Source organism: Hypomesus nipponensis, chromosome 12 (assembly GCF_054491055.1).
Source record: "Hypomesus nipponensis isolate SF chromosome 12, ASM5449105v1, whole genome shotgun sequence".
NCBI lineage: Eukaryota > Metazoa > Chordata > Actinopteri > Osmeriformes > Osmeridae > Hypomesus > Hypomesus nipponensis.
Genome location: NC_140372.1, coordinates 16,200,001 through 16,212,500, shown reverse-complemented (window position 1 = coordinate 16,212,500; position 12,500 = coordinate 16,200,001). Strand labels below are relative to the sequence as shown.

The 12,500-nt window shown below is 47.1% G+C and overlaps 24 non-coding genes and 19 pseudogenes across 24 annotated transcripts; all 43 read left to right on the top strand.

Annotated features, from left to right (window-relative positions):
• Positions 1-88, top strand: part of LOC146262483 (5S ribosomal RNA) — a 109-nt pseudogene extending 21 nt beyond the window's left edge.
• A 172-nt stretch (positions 89-260) lies between these two features.
• Positions 261-369, top strand: LOC146262482 (5S ribosomal RNA; annotated as a pseudogene).
• Positions 370-555: 186 nt separating this feature from the next.
• LOC146262481 (5S ribosomal RNA) lies at positions 556-664 on the top strand (annotated as a pseudogene).
• A 186-nt stretch (positions 665-850) lies between these two features.
• LOC146262480 (5S ribosomal RNA) lies at positions 851-969 on the top strand. Its single transcript, XR_014724938.1, has one exon. It is a non-coding gene; the product is annotated as a 5S ribosomal RNA (ribosomal RNA).
• Positions 970-1,125: 156 nt separating this feature from the next.
• LOC146262479 (5S ribosomal RNA) lies at positions 1,126-1,234 on the top strand (annotated as a pseudogene).
• Positions 1,235-1,418: 184 nt separating this feature from the next.
• LOC146262478 (5S ribosomal RNA) lies at positions 1,419-1,537 on the top strand. Its single transcript, XR_014724937.1, has one exon. It is a non-coding gene; the product is annotated as a 5S ribosomal RNA (ribosomal RNA).
• A 156-nt stretch (positions 1,538-1,693) lies between these two features.
• On the top strand, positions 1,694-1,812 carry LOC146262477 (5S ribosomal RNA). The gene has a single exon (XR_014724936.1). It is a non-coding gene; the product is annotated as a 5S ribosomal RNA (ribosomal RNA).
• Positions 1,813-1,994: 182 nt separating this feature from the next.
• LOC146262476 (5S ribosomal RNA) lies at positions 1,995-2,113 on the top strand. Its single transcript, XR_014724935.1, has one exon. It is a non-coding gene; the product is annotated as a 5S ribosomal RNA (ribosomal RNA).
• Positions 2,114-2,301: 188 nt separating this feature from the next.
• Positions 2,302-2,420, top strand: LOC146262475 (5S ribosomal RNA). Its single transcript, XR_014726109.1, has one exon. It is a non-coding gene; the product is annotated as a 5S ribosomal RNA (ribosomal RNA).
• A 176-nt stretch (positions 2,421-2,596) lies between these two features.
• Positions 2,597-2,715, top strand: LOC146262474 (5S ribosomal RNA). Its single transcript, XR_014724934.1, has one exon. It is a non-coding gene; the product is annotated as a 5S ribosomal RNA (ribosomal RNA).
• A 168-nt stretch (positions 2,716-2,883) lies between these two features.
• Positions 2,884-3,002, top strand: LOC146262473 (5S ribosomal RNA; annotated as a pseudogene).
• Positions 3,003-3,184: 182 nt separating this feature from the next.
• Positions 3,185-3,293, top strand: LOC146262472 (5S ribosomal RNA; annotated as a pseudogene).
• Positions 3,294-3,471: 178 nt separating this feature from the next.
• On the top strand, positions 3,472-3,590 carry LOC146262471 (5S ribosomal RNA). The gene has a single exon (XR_014728483.1). It is a non-coding gene; the product is annotated as a 5S ribosomal RNA (ribosomal RNA).
• A 174-nt stretch (positions 3,591-3,764) lies between these two features.
• On the top strand, positions 3,765-3,873 carry LOC146262470 (5S ribosomal RNA; annotated as a pseudogene).
• A 172-nt stretch (positions 3,874-4,045) lies between these two features.
• LOC146262469 (5S ribosomal RNA) lies at positions 4,046-4,154 on the top strand (annotated as a pseudogene).
• A 202-nt stretch (positions 4,155-4,356) lies between these two features.
• LOC146262468 (5S ribosomal RNA) lies at positions 4,357-4,475 on the top strand. The gene has a single exon (XR_014724933.1). It is a non-coding gene; the product is annotated as a 5S ribosomal RNA (ribosomal RNA).
• A 156-nt stretch (positions 4,476-4,631) lies between these two features.
• LOC146262467 (5S ribosomal RNA) lies at positions 4,632-4,750 on the top strand (annotated as a pseudogene).
• Positions 4,751-4,926: 176 nt separating this feature from the next.
• Positions 4,927-5,035, top strand: LOC146262466 (5S ribosomal RNA; annotated as a pseudogene).
• Positions 5,036-5,217: 182 nt separating this feature from the next.
• Positions 5,218-5,336, top strand: LOC146262465 (5S ribosomal RNA). Its single transcript, XR_014729245.1, has one exon. It is a non-coding gene; the product is annotated as a 5S ribosomal RNA (ribosomal RNA).
• Positions 5,337-5,512: 176 nt separating this feature from the next.
• Positions 5,513-5,631, top strand: LOC146262464 (5S ribosomal RNA). Its single transcript, XR_014724931.1, has one exon. It is a non-coding gene; the product is annotated as a 5S ribosomal RNA (ribosomal RNA).
• A 154-nt stretch (positions 5,632-5,785) lies between these two features.
• LOC146262463 (5S ribosomal RNA) lies at positions 5,786-5,904 on the top strand (annotated as a pseudogene).
• Positions 5,905-6,084: 180 nt separating this feature from the next.
• Positions 6,085-6,203, top strand: LOC146262462 (5S ribosomal RNA). The gene has a single exon (XR_014724930.1). It is a non-coding gene; the product is annotated as a 5S ribosomal RNA (ribosomal RNA).
• A 190-nt stretch (positions 6,204-6,393) lies between these two features.
• On the top strand, positions 6,394-6,512 carry LOC146262461 (5S ribosomal RNA). The gene has a single exon (XR_014724929.1). It is a non-coding gene; the product is annotated as a 5S ribosomal RNA (ribosomal RNA).
• Positions 6,513-6,684: 172 nt separating this feature from the next.
• On the top strand, positions 6,685-6,803 carry LOC146262460 (5S ribosomal RNA). Its single transcript, XR_014724928.1, has one exon. It is a non-coding gene; the product is annotated as a 5S ribosomal RNA (ribosomal RNA).
• Positions 6,804-6,967: 164 nt separating this feature from the next.
• Positions 6,968-7,086, top strand: LOC146262459 (5S ribosomal RNA). The gene has a single exon (XR_014726098.1). It is a non-coding gene; the product is annotated as a 5S ribosomal RNA (ribosomal RNA).
• A 186-nt stretch (positions 7,087-7,272) lies between these two features.
• On the top strand, positions 7,273-7,391 carry LOC146262458 (5S ribosomal RNA). The gene has a single exon (XR_014724927.1). It is a non-coding gene; the product is annotated as a 5S ribosomal RNA (ribosomal RNA).
• Positions 7,392-7,581: 190 nt separating this feature from the next.
• LOC146262457 (5S ribosomal RNA) lies at positions 7,582-7,700 on the top strand. Its single transcript, XR_014724926.1, has one exon. It is a non-coding gene; the product is annotated as a 5S ribosomal RNA (ribosomal RNA).
• Positions 7,701-7,874: 174 nt separating this feature from the next.
• LOC146262456 (5S ribosomal RNA) lies at positions 7,875-7,993 on the top strand. The gene has a single exon (XR_014724925.1). It is a non-coding gene; the product is annotated as a 5S ribosomal RNA (ribosomal RNA).
• A 172-nt stretch (positions 7,994-8,165) lies between these two features.
• LOC146262455 (5S ribosomal RNA) lies at positions 8,166-8,274 on the top strand (annotated as a pseudogene).
• Positions 8,275-8,446: 172 nt separating this feature from the next.
• Positions 8,447-8,555, top strand: LOC146262454 (5S ribosomal RNA; annotated as a pseudogene).
• A 186-nt stretch (positions 8,556-8,741) lies between these two features.
• Positions 8,742-8,850, top strand: LOC146262453 (5S ribosomal RNA; annotated as a pseudogene).
• A 182-nt stretch (positions 8,851-9,032) lies between these two features.
• LOC146262452 (5S ribosomal RNA) lies at positions 9,033-9,141 on the top strand (annotated as a pseudogene).
• Positions 9,142-9,323: 182 nt separating this feature from the next.
• On the top strand, positions 9,324-9,442 carry LOC146262451 (5S ribosomal RNA). The gene has a single exon (XR_014724924.1). It is a non-coding gene; the product is annotated as a 5S ribosomal RNA (ribosomal RNA).
• A 156-nt stretch (positions 9,443-9,598) lies between these two features.
• On the top strand, positions 9,599-9,707 carry LOC146262450 (5S ribosomal RNA; annotated as a pseudogene).
• A 190-nt stretch (positions 9,708-9,897) lies between these two features.
• Positions 9,898-10,016, top strand: LOC146262449 (5S ribosomal RNA). Its single transcript, XR_014724923.1, has one exon. It is a non-coding gene; the product is annotated as a 5S ribosomal RNA (ribosomal RNA).
• Positions 10,017-10,172: 156 nt separating this feature from the next.
• Positions 10,173-10,291, top strand: LOC146262448 (5S ribosomal RNA; annotated as a pseudogene).
• Positions 10,292-10,473: 182 nt separating this feature from the next.
• Positions 10,474-10,592, top strand: LOC146262447 (5S ribosomal RNA). Its single transcript, XR_014724922.1, has one exon. It is a non-coding gene; the product is annotated as a 5S ribosomal RNA (ribosomal RNA).
• A 180-nt stretch (positions 10,593-10,772) lies between these two features.
• Positions 10,773-10,891, top strand: LOC146262446 (5S ribosomal RNA). The gene has a single exon (XR_014724916.1). It is a non-coding gene; the product is annotated as a 5S ribosomal RNA (ribosomal RNA).
• Positions 10,892-11,071: 180 nt separating this feature from the next.
• On the top strand, positions 11,072-11,190 carry LOC146262445 (5S ribosomal RNA). The gene has a single exon (XR_014724910.1). It is a non-coding gene; the product is annotated as a 5S ribosomal RNA (ribosomal RNA).
• A 176-nt stretch (positions 11,191-11,366) lies between these two features.
• Positions 11,367-11,485, top strand: LOC146262444 (5S ribosomal RNA). The gene has a single exon (XR_014724909.1). It is a non-coding gene; the product is annotated as a 5S ribosomal RNA (ribosomal RNA).
• A 168-nt stretch (positions 11,486-11,653) lies between these two features.
• Positions 11,654-11,772, top strand: LOC146262443 (5S ribosomal RNA; annotated as a pseudogene).
• A 192-nt stretch (positions 11,773-11,964) lies between these two features.
• Positions 11,965-12,073, top strand: LOC146262442 (5S ribosomal RNA; annotated as a pseudogene).
• A 178-nt stretch (positions 12,074-12,251) lies between these two features.
• On the top strand, positions 12,252-12,370 carry LOC146262441 (5S ribosomal RNA). The gene has a single exon (XR_014728482.1). It is a non-coding gene; the product is annotated as a 5S ribosomal RNA (ribosomal RNA).
• Positions 12,371-12,500: the final 130 nt, after the last annotated feature.

The window sequence follows — 12,500 nt, the reverse complement described above, 5'->3', positions numbered from 1 at the left end:
GCAACGCCCGATCTCGGAAGCTAAGCAGGGTCGGGCCTGGTTAGTACTTGGATGGGAGACCGCCTGGGAATACCAGGTGCTGTATGCTCTTTTGCTCATTCACTTAGAAACTGACATCTTGCAATATGCACAAGTAGTCCTTCATGAAAGGGGCTGGAAGCTGTTTTCATTTTGACACGAGAGAGAGAGAGAGAGACCACCTTGCATTGTCAATTGCTAAATCTGTATATGGATAAGTAGCCTATGGTTGTCAACTTATTTCGTACGGCCATACCAGCCTGGCAACGCCCGATCTCGGAAGCTAAGCAGGGTCGGGCCTGGTTAGTACTTGGATGGGAGACCGCCTGGGAATACCAGGTGCTGTATGCTCTTTTGCTCATTCACTTAGAAACTGAAATCTTGCAATATGCACAAGTAGTCCTTCATGAAAGGGGCTGGAAGCTGTTTTCATTTTGACACGAGAGAGAGAGAGAGAGAGAGAGAGAGAGAGACCACCTTGCATTGTCAATTGCCAAATCTGTATATGGATAAGTAGCCTATGGTTGTCAACTTATTTCGTACGGCCATACCAGCCTGGCAACGCCCGATCTCGGAAGCTAAGCAGGGTCGGGTTTGGTTAGTACTTGGATGGGAGACCGCCTGGGAATACCAGGTGCTGTATGCTCTTTTGCTCATTCACTTAGAAACTGAAATCTTGCAATATGCACAAGTAGTCCTTCATGAAAGGGGCTGGAAGCTGTTTTCATTTTGACACGAGAGAGAGAGAGAGAGAGAGAGAGAGAGAGACCACCTTGCATTGTCAATTGCCAAATCTGTATATGGATAAGTAGCCTATGGTTGTCAACTTAATTCGTACGGCCATACCAGCCTGGCAACGCCCGATCTCGTCTGATCTCGGAAGCTAAGCAGGGTCGGGCCTGGTTAGTACTTGGATGGGAGACCGCCTGGGAATACCAGGTGCTGTATGCTCATTCACTTAGAAACTGAAATCTTGCAATATGCACAAGTAGTCCTTCATGAAAGGGGCTGGAAGCTGTTTTCATTTTGACACGAGAGAGAGACCACCTTGCATTGTCAATTGCCAAATCTGTATATGGATAAGTAGCCTATGGTTGTCAACTTATTTCGTACGGCCATACCAGCCTGGCAACGCCCGATCTCGGAAGCTAAGCAGGGTCGGGCCTGGTTAGTACTTGGATGGGAGACCGCCTGGGAATACCAGGTGCTGTATGCTCTTTTGCTCATTCACTTAGAAACTGAAATCTTGCAATATGCACAAGTAGTCCTTCATGAAAGGGGCTGGAAGCTGTTTTCATTTTGACACGAGAGAGAGAGAGAGAGAGAGAGAGAGAGACCACCTTGCATTGTCAATTGCCAAATCTGTATATGGATAAGTAGCCTATGGTTGTCAACTTATTTCGTACGGCCATACCAGCCTGGCAACGCCCGATCTCGTCTGATCTCGGAAGCTAAGCAGGGTCGGGCCTGGTTAGTACTTGGATGGGAGACCGCCTGGGAATACCAGGTGCTGTATGCTCATTCACTTAGAAACTGAAATCTTGCAATATGCACAAGTAGTCCTTCATGAAAGGGGCTGGAAGCTGTTTTCATTTTGACACGAGAGAGAGACCACCTTGCATTGTCAATTGCCAAATCTGTATATGGATAAGTAGCCTATGGTTGTCAACTTATTTCGTACGGCCATACCAGCCTGGCAACGCCCGATCTCGTCTGATCTCGGAAGCTAAGCAGGGTCGGGCCTGGTTAGTACTTGGATGGGAGACCGCCTGGGAATACCAGGTGCTGTATGCTCTTTTGCTCATTCACTTAGAAACTGAAATCTTGCAATATGCACAAGTAGTCCTTCATGAAAGGGGCTGGAAGCTGTTTTCATTTTGACACGAGAGAGAGAGAGAGAGAGAGAGAGAGACCACCTTGCATTGTCAATTGCCAAATCTGTATATGGATAAGTAGCCTATGGTTGTCAACTTATTTCGTACGGCCATACCAGCCTGGCAACGCCCGATCTCGTCTGATCTCGGAAGCTAAGCAGGGTCGGGCCTGGTTAGTACTTGGATGGGAGACCGCCTGGGAATACCAGGTGCTGTATGCTCTTTTGCTCATTCACTTAGAAACTGACATCTTGCAATATGCACAAGTAGTCCTTCATGAAAGGGGCTGGAAGCTGTTTTCATTTTGACACGAGAGAGAGAGAGAGAGAGAGAGAGAGAGAGAGACCACCTTGCATTGTCAATTGCTAAATCTGTATATGGATAAGTAGCCTATGGTTGTCAACTTATTTCGTACGGCCATACCAGCCTGGCAACGCCCGATCTCGTCTGATCTCGGAAGCTAAGCAGGGTTGGGCCTGGTTAGTACTTGGATGGGAGACCGCCTGGGAATACCAGGTGCTGTATGCTCTTTTGCTCATTCACTTAGAAACTGAAATCTTGCAATATGCACAAGTAGTCCTTCATGAAAGGGGCTGGAAGCTGTTTTCATTTTGACACGAGAGAGAGAGAGAGAGAGAGACCACCTTGCATTGTCAATTGCTAAATCTGTATATGGATAAGTAGCCTATGGTTGTCAACTTATTTCGTACGGCCATACCAGCCTGGCAACGCCCGATCTCGTCTGATCTCGGAAGCTAAGCAGGGTCGGGCCTGGTTAGTACTTGGATGGGAGACCGCCTGGGAATACCAGGTGCTGTATGCTCTTTTGCTCATTCACTTAGAAACTGAAATCTTGCAATATGCACAAGTAGTCCTTCATGAAAGGGGCTGGAAGCTGTTTTCATTTTGACACGAGAGAGAGAGAGACCACCTTGCATTGTCAATTGCTAAATCTGTATATGGATAAGTAGCCTATGGTTGTCAACTTATTTCGTACGGCCATACCAGCCTGGCAACACCCAATCTCGTCTGATCTCGGAAGATAAGCAGGGTCGGGCCTTGTTAGTACTTGGATGGGAGACCGCCTGGGAATACCAGGTGCTGTATGCTCTTTTGCTCATTAACTTAGAAACTGACATCTTGCAATATGCACAAGTAGTCCTTCATGAAAGGGGCTGGAAGCTGTTTTCATTTTGACACGAGAGAGAGAGAGAGAGAGAGAGAGAGACTACCTTGCATTGTCAATTGCTAAATCTGTATATGGATAAGTAGCCTATGGTTGTCAACTTATTTCGTACGGCCATACCAGCCTGGCAACGCCTGATCTCGGAAGCTAAGCAGGGTCGGGCCTGGTTAGTACTTGGATGGGAGACCGCTTGGGAATACCAGGTGCTGTATGCTCTTTTGCTCATTCACTTAGAAACTGAAATCTTGCAATATGCACAAGTAGTCCTTCATGAAAGGGGCTGGAAGCTGTTTTCATTTTGACACGAGAGAGAGAGAGAGAGAGAGAGACCACCTTGCATTGTCAATTGCTAAATCTGTATATGGATAAGTAGCCTATGGTTGTCAACTTATTTCGTACGGCCATACCAGCCTGGCAACGCCTGATCTCGTCTGATCTCGGAAGCTAAGCAGGGTCGGGCCTGGTTAGTACTTGGATGGGAGACCGCCTGGGAATACCAGGTGCTGTATGCTCTTTTGCTCATTAACTTAGAAACTGACATCTTGCAATATGCACAAGTAGTCCTTCATGAAAGGGGCTGGAAGCTGTTTTCATTTTGACACGAGAGAGAGAGAGAGAGAGACCACCTTGCATTGTCAATTGCTAAATCTGTATATGGATAAGTAGCCTATGGTTGTCAACTTATTTCGTACGGCCATACCAGCCTGGCAACGTCTGATCTCGGAAGCTAAGCAGGGTCGGGCCTGGTTAGTACTTGGATGGGAGACCGCCTGGGAATACCAGGTGCTGTATGCTCTTTTGCTCATTCACTTAGAAACTGAAATCTTGCAATATGCACAAGTAGTCCTTCATGAAAGGGGCTGGAAGCTGTTTTCATTTTGACACGAGAGAGAGAGAGAGAGACCACCTTGCATTGTCAATTGCTAAATCTGTATATGGATAAGTAGCCTATGGTTGTCAACTTATTTCGTACGGCCATACCAGCCTGGCAACGCCCGATCTCGGAAGCTAAGCAGGGTCGGGCCTGGTTAGTACTTGGATGGGAGACCGCCTGGGAATACCAGGTGCTGTATGCTCTTTTGCTCATTCACTTAGAAACTGAAATCTTGCAATATGCACAAGTAGTCCTTCATGAAAGGGGCTGGAAGCTGTTTTCATTTTGACACGAGAGAGAGAGAGAGAGAGAGAGAGAGAGAGAGAGAGAGAGAGAGAGACCACCTTGCATTGTCAATTGCCAAATCTGTATATGGATAAGTAGCCTATAGTTGTCAACTTATTTCGTACGGCCATACCAGCCTGGCAACGCCCGATCTCGTCTGATCTCGGAAGCTAAGCAGGGTCGGGCCTGGTTAGTACTTGGATGGGAGACCGCCTGGGAATACCAGGTGCTGTATGCTCATTCACTTAGAAACTGAAATCTTGCAATATGCACAAGTAGTCCTTCATGAAAGGGGCTGGAAGCTGTTTTCATTTTGACACGAGAGAGAGACCACCTTGCATTGTCAATTGCCAAATCTGTATATGGATAAGTAGCCTATGGTTGTCAACTTATTTCGTACGGCCATACCAGCCTGGCAACGCCCGATCTCGTCTGATCTCGTAAGCTAAGCAGGGTCGGGCCTGGTTAGTACTTGGATGGGAGACCGCCTGGGAATACCAGGTGCTGTATGCTCTTTTGCTCATTCACTTAGAAACTGAAATCTTGCAATATGCACAAGTAGTCCTTCATGAAAGGGGCTGGAAGCTGTTTTCATTTTGACACGAGAGAGAGAGAGAGAGAGAGACCACCTTGCATTGTCAATTGCTAAATCTGTATATGGATAAGTAGCCTATGGTTGTCAACTTATTTCGTACGGCCATACCAGCCTGGCAACGCCTGATCTCGGAAGCTAAGCAGGGTCGGGCCTGGTTAGTACTTGGATGGGAGACCGCCTTGGAATACCAGGTGCTGTATGCTCTTTTGCTCATTCACTTAGAAACTGACATCTTGCAATATGCACAAGTAGTCCTTCATGAAAGGGGCTGGAAGCTGTTTTCATTTTGACACGAGAGAGAGAGAGAGAGAGAGAGAGAGACCACCTTGCATTGTCAATTGCTAAATCTGTATATGGATAAGTAGCCTATGGTTGTCAACTTATTTCGTACGGCCATACCAGCCTGGCAACGCCCGATCTCGTCTGATCTCAGAAGCTAAGCAGGGTCGGGCCTGGTTAGTACTTGGATGGGAGACCGCCTGGGAATACCAGGTGCTGTATGCTCTTTTGCTCATTCACTTAGAAACTGAAATCTTGCAATATGCACAAGTAGTCCTTCATGAAAGGGGCTGGAAGCTGTTTTCATTTTGACACGAGAGAGAGAGAGAGAGAGAGACCACCTTGCATTGTCAATTGCTAAATCTGTATATGGATAAGTAGCCTATGGTTGTCAACTTATTTCGTACGGCCATACCAGCCTGGCAACGCCCGATCTCGTCTGATCTCGGAAGCTAAGCAGGGTCGGGCCTGGTTAGTACTTGGATGGGAGACCGCCTGGGAATACCAGGTGCTGTATGCTCATTCACTTAGAAACTGAAATCTTGCAATATGCACAAGTAGTCCTTCATGAAAGGGGCTGGAAGCTGTTTTCATTTTGACACGAGAGAGACCACCTTGCATTGTCAATTGCCAAATCTGTATATGGATAAGTAGCCTATGGTTGTCAACTTATTTCGTACGGCCATACCAGCCTGGCAACGCCCGATCTCGTCTGATCTCGTAAGCTAAGCAGGGTCGGGCCTGGTTAGTACTTGGATGGGAGACCGCCTGGGAATACCAGGTGCTGTATGCTCTTTTGCTCATTCACTTAGAAACTGAAATCTTGCAATATGCACAAGTAGTCCTTCATGAAAGGGGCTGGAAGCTGTTTTCATTTTGACACGAGAGAGAGAGAGAGAGAGAGAGAGACCACCTTGCATTGTCAATTGCCAAATCTGTATATGGATAAGTAGCCTATGGTTGTCAACTTATTTCGTACGGCCATACCAGCCTGGCAACGCCCGATCTCGTCTGATCTCGGAAGCTAAGCAGGGTCGGGCCTGGTTAGTACTTGGATGGGAGACCGCCTGGGAATACCAGGTGCTGTATGCTCTTTTGCTCATTCACTTAGAAACTGACATCTTGCAATATGCACAAGTAGTCCTTCATGAAAGGGGCTGGAAGCTGTTTTCATTTTGACACGAGAGAGAGAGAGAGAGAGAGAGAGAGAGAGAGAGACCACCTTGCATTGTCAATTGCTAAATCTGTATATGGATAAGTAGCCTATGGTTGTCAACTTATTTCGTACGGCCATACCAGCCTGGCAACGCCCGATCTCGTCTGATCTCGGAAGCTAAGCAGGGTCGGGCCTGGTTAGTACTTGGATGGGAGACCGCCTGGGAATACCAGGTGCTGTATGCTCTTTTGCTCATTCACTTAGAAACTGAAATCTTGCAATATGCACAAGTAGTCCTTCATGAAAGGGGCTGGAAGCTGTTTTCATTTTGACACGAGAGAGAGAGAGAGAGACTACCTTGCATTCTCAATTGCTAAATCTGTATATGGATAAGTAGCCTATGGTTGTCAACTTATTTCGTACGGCCATACCAGCCTGGCAACGCCCGATCTCGTCTGATCTCGGAAGCTAAGCAGGGTCGGGCCTGGTTAGTACTTGGATGGGAGACCGCCTGGGAATACCAGGTGCTGTATGCTCATTCACTTAGAAACTGAAATCTTGCAATATGCACAAGTAGTCCTTCATGAAAGGGGCTGGAAGCTGTTTTCATTTTGACACGAGAGGGAGAGAGAGAGACCACCTTGCATTGTCAATTGCTAAATCTGTATATGGATAAGTAGCCTATGGTTGTCAACTTATTTCGTACGGCCATACCAGCCTGGCAACGCCCGATCTCGTCTGATCTCGGAAGCTAAGCAGGGTTGGGCCTGGTTAGTACTTGGATGGGAGACCGCCTGGGAATACCAGGTGCTGTATGCTCTTTTGCTCATTCACTTAGAAACTGAAATCTTGCAATATGCACAAGTAGTCCTTCATGAAAGGGGCTGGAAGCTGTTTTCATTTTGACACGAGAGAGAGAGAGAGAGAGAGAGAGAGAGAGACTACCTTGCATTGTCAATTGCTAAATCTGTATATGGATAAGTAGCCTATGGTTGTCAACTTATTTCGTACGGCCATACCAGCCTGGCAACGCCCGATCTCGTCTGATCTCGGAAGCTAAGCAGGGTCGGGCCTGGTTAGTACTTGGATGGGAGACCGCCTGGGAATACCAGGTGCTGTATGCTCTTTTGCTCATTCACTTAGAAACTGACATCTTGCAATATGCACAAGTAGTCCTTCATGAAAGGGGCTGGAAGCTGTTTTCATTTTGACACGAGAGAGAGAGAGAGAGAGAGAGAGAGAGAGAGAGACTACCTTGCATTGTCAATTGCTAAATCTGTATATGGATAAGTAGCCTATGGTTGTCAACTTATTTCGTACGGCCATACCAGCCTGGCAACGCCCGATCTCGTCTGATCTCGGAAGCTAAGCAGGGTCGGGCCTGGTTAGTACTTGGATGGGAGACCGCCTGGGAATACCAGGTGCTGTATGCTCTTTTGCTCATTCACTTAGAAACTGAAATCTTGCAATATGCACAAGTAGTCCTTCATGAAAGGGGCTGGAAGCTGTTTTCATTTTGACACGAGAGAGAGAGAGAGAGAGACTACCTTGCATTGTCAATTGCTAAATCTGTATATGGATAAGTAGCCTATGGTTGTCAACTTATTTCGTACGGCCATACCAGCCTGGCAACGCCCGATCTCGTCTGATCTCGGAAGCTAAGCAGGGTCGGGCCTGGTTAGTACTTGGATGGGAGACCGCCTGGGAATACCAGGTGCTGTATGCTCTTTTGCTCATTCACTTAGAAACTGACATCTTGCAATATGCACAAGTAGTCCTTCATGAAAGGGGCTGGAAGCTGTTTTCATTTTGACACGAGAGAGAGAGAGAGAGACCACCTTGCATTGTCAATTGCTAAATCTGTATATGGATAAGTAGCCTATGGTTGTCAACTTATTTCGTACGGCCATACCAGCCTGGCAACGCCCGATCTCGGAAGCTAAGCAGGGTCGGGCCTGGTTAGTACTTGGATAGGAGACCGCCTGGGAATACCAGGTGCTGTATGCTCTTTTGCTCATTCACTTAGAAACTGACATCTTGCAATATGCACAAGTAGTCCTTCATGAAAGGGGCTGGAAGCTGTTTTCATTTTGACACGAGAGAGAGAGAGAGAGACCACCTTGCATTGTCAATTGCTAAATCTGTATATGGATAAGTAGCCTATGGTTGTCAACTTATTTCGTACGGCCATACCAGCCTGGCAACGCCCGATCTCGGAAGCTAAGCAGGGTCGGGCCTGGTTAGTACTTGGATGGGAGACCGCCTGGGAATACCAGGTGCTGTATGCTCTTTTGCTCATTCACTTAGAAACTGAAATCTTGCAATATGCACAAGTAGTCCTTCATGAAAGGGGCTGGAAGCTGTTTTCATTTTGACACGAGAGAGAGAGAGAGAGAGAGAGAGAGAGAGACCACCTTGCATTGTCAATTGCCAAATCTGTATATGGATAAGTAGCCTATGGTTGTCAACTTATTTCGTACGGCCATACCAGCCTGGCAACGCCCGATCTCGGAAGCTAAGCAGGGTCGGGCCTGGTTAGTACTTGGATGGGAGACCGCCTGGGAATACCAGGTGCTGTATGCTCTTTTGCTCATTCACTTAGAAACTGAAATCTTGCAATATGCACAAGTAGTCCTTCATGAAAGGGGCTGGAAGCTGTTTTCATTTTGACACGAGAGAGAGAGAGAGAGAGAGAGAGAGACCACCTTGCATTGTCAATTGCCAAATCTGTATATGGATAAGTAGCCTATGGTTGTCAACTTATTTCGTACGGCCATACCAGCCTGGCAACGCCCGATCTCGGAAGCTAAGCAGGGTCGGGCCTGGTTAGTACTTGGATGGGAGACCGCCTGGGAATACCAGGTGCTGTATGCTCTTTTGCTCATTCACTTAGAAACTGAAATCTTGCAATATGCACAAGTAGTCCTTCATGAAAGGGGCTGGAAGCTGTTTTCATTTTGACACGAGAGAGAGAGAGAGAGAGAGAGAGAGACCACCTTGCATTGTCAATTGCCAAATCTGTATATGGATAAGTAGCCTATGGTTGTCAACTTATTTCGTACGGCCATACCAGCCTGGCAACGCCCGATCTCGTCTGATCTCGGAAGCTAAGCAGGGTCGGGCCTGGTTAGTACTTGGATGGGAGACCGCCTGGGAATACCAGGTGCTGTATGCTCATTCACTTAGAAACTGAAATCTTGCAATATGCACAAGTAGTCCTTCATGAAAGGGGCTGGAAGCTGTTTTCATTTTGACACGAGAGAGAGACCACCTTGCATTGTCAATTGCCAAATCTGTATATGGATAAGTAGCCTATGGTTGTCAACTTATTTCGTACGGCCATACCAGCCTGGCAACGCCCGATCTCGGAAGCTAAGCAGGGTCGGGCCTGGTTAGTACTTGGATGGGAGACCGCCTGGGAATACCAGGTGCTGTATGCTCTTTTGCTCATTCACTTAGAAACTGAAATCTTGCAATATGCACAAGTAGTCCTTCATGAAAGGGGCTGGAAGCTGTTTTCATTTTGACACGAGAGAGAGAGAGAGAGAGAGAGAGAGAGAGAGAGACCACCTTGCATTGTCAATTGCCAAATCTGTATATGGATAAGTAGCCTATGGTTGTCAACTTATTTCGTACGGCCATACCAGCCTGGCAACGCCCGATCTCGTCTGATCTCGGAAGCTAAGCAGGGTCGGGCCTGGTTAGTACTTGGATGGGAGACCGCCTGGGAATACCAGGTGCTGTATGCTCATTCACTTAGAAACTGAAATCTTGCAATATGCACAAGTAGTCCTTCATGAAAGGGGCTGGAAGCTGTTTTCATTTTGACACGAGAGAGAGACCACCTTGCATTGTCAATTGCCAAATCTGTATATGGATAAGTAGCCTATGGTTGTCAACTTATTTCGTACGGCCATACCAGCCTGGCAACGCCCGATCTCGTCTGATCTCGTAAGCTAAGCAGGGTCGGGCCTGGTTAGTACTTGGATGGGAGACCGCCTGGGAATACCAGGTGCTGTATGCTCTTTTGCTCATTCACTTAGAAACTGAAATCTTGCAATATGCACAAGTAGTCCTTCATGAAAGGGGCTGGAAGCTGTTTTCATTTTGACACGAGAGAGAGAGAGAGAGAGAGAGAGAGACCACCTTGCATTGTCAATTGCCAAATCTGTATATGGATAAGTAGCCTATGGTTGTCAACTTATTTCGTACGGCCATACCAGCCTGGCAACGCCCGATCTCGTCTGATCTCGGAAGCTAAGCAGGGTCGGGCCTGGTTAGTACTTGGATGGGAGACCGCCTGGGAATACCAGGTGCTGTATGCTCTTTTGCTCATTCACTTAGAAACTGAAATCTTGCAATATGCACAAGTAGTCCTTCATGAAAGGGGCTGGAAGCTGTTTTCATTTTGACACGAGAGAGAGAGAGAGAGAGAGAGAGACCACCTTGCATTGTCAATTGCCGAATCTGTATATGGATAAGTAGCCTATGGTTGTCAACTTATTTCGTACGGCCATACCAGCCTGGCAACGCCCGATCTCGTCTGATCTCGGAAGCTAAGCAGGGTCGGGCCTGGTTAGTACTTGGATGGGAGACCGCCTGGGAATACCAGGTGCTGTATGCTCTTTTGCTCATTCACTTAGAAACTGAAATCTTGCAATATGCACAAGTAGTCCTTCATGAAAGGGGCTGGAAGCTGTTTTCATTTTGACACGAGAGAGAGAGAGAGAGAGAGAGAGACCACCTTGCATTGTCAATTGCCAAATCTGTATATGGATAAGTAGCCTATGGTTGTCAACTTATTTCGTACGGCCATACCAGCCTGGCAACGCCCGATCTCGTCTGATCTCGGAAGCTAAGCAGGGTCGGGCCTGGTTAGTACTTGGATGGGAGACCGCCTGGGAATACCAGGTGCTGTATGCTCTTTTGCTCATTCACTTAGAAACTGAAATCTTGCAATATGCACAAGTAGTCCTTCATGAAAGGGGCTGGAAGCTGTTTTCATTTTGACACGAGAGAGAGAGAGAGAGAGAGACCACCTTGCATTGTCAATTGCTAAATCTGTATATGGATAAGTAGCCTATGGTTGTCAACTTATTTCGTACGGCCATACCAGCCTGGCAACGCCCGATCTCGTCTGATCTCGGAAGCTAAGCAGGGTCGGGCCTGGTTAGTACTTGGATGGGAGACCGCCTGGGAATACCAGGTGCTGTATGCTCTTTTGCTCATTCACTTAGAAACTGAAATCTTGCAATATGCACAAGTAGTCCTTCATGAAAGGGGCTGGAAGCTGTTTTCATTTTGACACGAGAGAGAGAGAGACCACCTTGCATTGTCAATTGCTAAATCTGTATATGGATAAGTAGCCTATGGTTGTCAACTTATTTCGTACGGCCATACCAGCCTGGCAACACCCAATCTCGTCTGATCTCGGAAGATAAGCAGGGTCGGGCCTTGTTAGTACTTGGATGGGAGACCGCCTGGGAATACCAGGTGCTGTATGCTCTTTTGCTCATTAACTTAGAAACTGACATCTTGCAATATGCACAAGTAGTCCTTCATGAAAGGGGCTGGAAGCTGTTTTCATTTTGACACGAGAGAGAGAGAGAGAGAGAGAGAGAGAGAGAGAGAGACTACCTTGCATTGTCAATTGCTAAATCTGTATATGGATAAGTAGCCTATGGTTGTCAACTTATTTCGTACGGCCATACCAGCCTGGCAACGCCTGATCTCGGAAGCTAAGCAGGGTCGGGCCTGGTTAGTACTTGGATGGGAGACCGCCTGGGAATACCAGGTGCTGTATGCTCTTTTGCTCATTCACTTAGAAACTGAAATCTTGCAATATGCACAAGTAGTCCTTCATGAAAGGGGCTGGAAGCTGTTTTCATTTTGACACGAGAGAGAGAGAGAGAGAGAGAGACCACCTTGCATTGTCAATTGCTAAATCTGTATATGGATAAGTAGCCTATGGTTGTCAACTTATTTCGTACGGCCATACCAGCCTGGCAACGCCTGATCTCGTCTGATCTCGGAAGCTAAGCAGGGTCGGGCCTGGTTAGTACTTGGATGGGAGACCGCCTGGGAATACCAGGTGCTGTATGCTCTTTTGCTCATTAACTTAGAAACTGACATCTTGCAATATGCACAAGTAGTCCTTCATGAAAGGGGCTGGAAGCTGTTTTCATTTTGACACGAGAGAGAGAGAGAGAGAGACCACCTTGCATTGTCAATTG